The sequence below is a fragment of the Saccostrea cucullata genome, unplaced genomic scaffold (genome assembly GCF_032062105.1).
Source record: "Saccostrea cucullata isolate Sc308-1 unplaced genomic scaffold, CSIRO_AGI_Scuc_v1 ctg9567, whole genome shotgun sequence".
Lineage (NCBI taxonomy): Eukaryota > Metazoa > Mollusca > Bivalvia > Ostreida > Ostreidae > Saccostrea > Saccostrea cuccullata.
The window spans coordinates 19,962-22,416 of record NW_026925220.1 but is presented as its reverse complement, the minus strand read 5'-3'; the positions used below and the strand labels follow the sequence as shown (position 1 = coordinate 22,416).

The window sequence follows — 2,455 nt, the reverse complement described above, 5'->3', positions numbered from 1 at the left end:
AAAAGTAAACAACTCTTCACCCTACCCTCAAAATAGGTATTTCACTTATGGAAAAATGGTATAATTTTTTTGCTTTTGACTTGGGTGGACACCCCCTGCAAAAAAATTCCTGGATCCCCTCCTTTTATCACAATTACCCCTGGTAGGTATTTTATTTCAATATTAAATAAGGATTATAATAATACTATACTCATTAAGGGCTATATCATAGAGATACTTATATTTTTGTTTTAATATTTGTATTTTTTAATTGTTTAAAGTACTATTAACAATATCCCTTTTTATTTAGCTTGGATAGAAAAGAGATATAAAAGGACTTCATGGAATTCACCAACATCGAGACATTGAAGATCCTGAAGCATTCAAGTACAAGATGACAAAGCTTAGAAATTGAGTTGTCTTTTTCACCATTGGCCTGCCTTGCAGAGTTACTTCAGTTCCCATAACAATGTTGAGAAACCAGACAAATGAAGTGATGTACATTATATACATGACAACAACCATGAACATGTATAAGTGAATCCGCTTCCCAAGTTTCATTATTCACCCACTTAATGATTTTTCACGGTAAAATTTTGAATGTCTAAATGTTTTATATAATATTGTTTATATAAATGTACATTAAAATTAAATTTTAAAAAAAAGCCTATTTGATAAGCTGATCTTAAAACATTTAAATTATTGTCTTTTATCAGGCTGATGAAGTTAAGATTGGGTACTTGAGGGACATCAAAGATGCTTGCCAAATTTCTTTTCAAGGATATGGTGGTATCCAACCTTGGCTTTCTAAATCCAGCAAATGGAGGAGATCTACCACAAACTGCCCTTACTGTGCTAGCACAGAGATTCACTTCCTTGGTGCCCACGAATCAGTGGGAACAAAGGGAAAAGGAATTCATGGATTACCAAACAACTCCTGCTCTGGACCTCCCAAGTTTTGTGGAAAACACAACAAAAGATTCTACTGCATGGGATAGGATTCTGAAGGACAAAAAAATACATCACCAAGACACCAATGTATCCAGTGATGATTGATTGATCTTATGTTGTTTAACATCCCTTAGTCAAGAATGTTTCACTCATATGGAGACGCCACCACTTGCCAGTGGAGGGCTACAAATTTTGTCCTATACTCGACATTCAGGGCTATTGAGCAAGGAGGGATCTTTTTTTGTGCATGCATCTACTGCAACTTCAGTTAGTACAGTCTCATCCAAAGGACCGGTCTCCACATTCTATAGTGGGATTGTAACCCGTTACATAAGGATCAATTCCAAAATTCGTGACTCGAGAGCAGTTTCCAGTGATAGTCAAAGCCATGCTTTAATGTTGTGCCTAACTCCAATGCTGGATGTGAATGAGTCTTCTCTATGGTGAAGAAAATACAGACAGAGACCCCTGCTAATTTGGACAATAAAACAAATCAGTGCCCTACTTACCACCAAATTAAAAACAACAGTGTAATCTTGTTAAACATGAAAGGACTTTTTCCAGTCTAGTGTACAGGAAAAAGGCTTGTGTTTCATATAACAAGGACTTTAGTTTTTTTTAAAAGTAGTGATTAACTCTTTGGCTGTTTGTGTCTTGACTGTTGACTGTAAATATTCTTAACTAAATTTTTAACAGATCTAGAGGAAGGGACTGGACTTCTCTCCTCCTTTTTTCCGAGAGAGAGAGAGAGAGGGGGGGGAGATGTTTTTCTGTAATAGGTATTTCTGCGTTTAATATGTTAAAATAAAGTATCCCAATCTGTGCCTTTTCTGCTCACAAGAAAGAGTATTGCATATTGCTTTGTTTATACAATGAAGATACCCGTTATACAACCATTGACTTGGTTACGGGCTCCGACCACCCACACAATGTCATTTGAAACTTAAAAGGATGTCACAATGGATTTTTATTTACATGTTTAAGTTCTTAATTGAAATTAAAATGATCTTCTTAATTACCATACTAGTTACATGCAAGGTTTCAACAATGGAAGATTCTGGCGAAACTTTGGCGATGACATTTTTGGACAATCTTCTAAAGTTACTTCCTTACAGGAATATGCAAGAAAAGGTATTATAATAAGGAGTATGCTAAAGATAAATATTTTCTCAATATAGTATGAAATTATTTTAGTCAATGGAGCAAGTTATAAAACGCACCCATAACACGCGGAAGGGGGAGAGGCTTACTTTTCTGAGAGTAATCGTATGCTGAATGTACTTTTAAGGTCAAGATGCCTGCAGATTTATTTTGAGAAATTAATTTCTTTAATATGTCATTTTGTTAGCTTGAATTTCAATAGTATTACACAATTAAAGTAGCTATATTCAAACAATGCAGTATTGCTTTCATGTACTACATGTACATATACTGTCTTTTTATATAATTTTTTATTAAATTAAAGAAAGTATATACATTTGTTTGGCTTATTAATTAAGTTGCATTAGATACATGTATGTTAGAA

The 2,455-nt window shown here is 34.2% G+C and overlaps 1 long non-coding RNA gene across 1 annotated transcript; it reads left to right on the top strand.

The window, feature by feature from the left end:
• Positions 1–294: 294 nt before the first annotated feature.
• Positions 295–1,752, top strand: LOC134268384 (uncharacterized). The gene is made up of 2 exons (XR_009992356.1): positions 295–567; positions 696–1,752. It is a non-coding gene; the product is annotated as an uncharacterized LOC134268384 (long non-coding RNA).
• Positions 1,753–2,455: the final 703 nt, after the last annotated feature.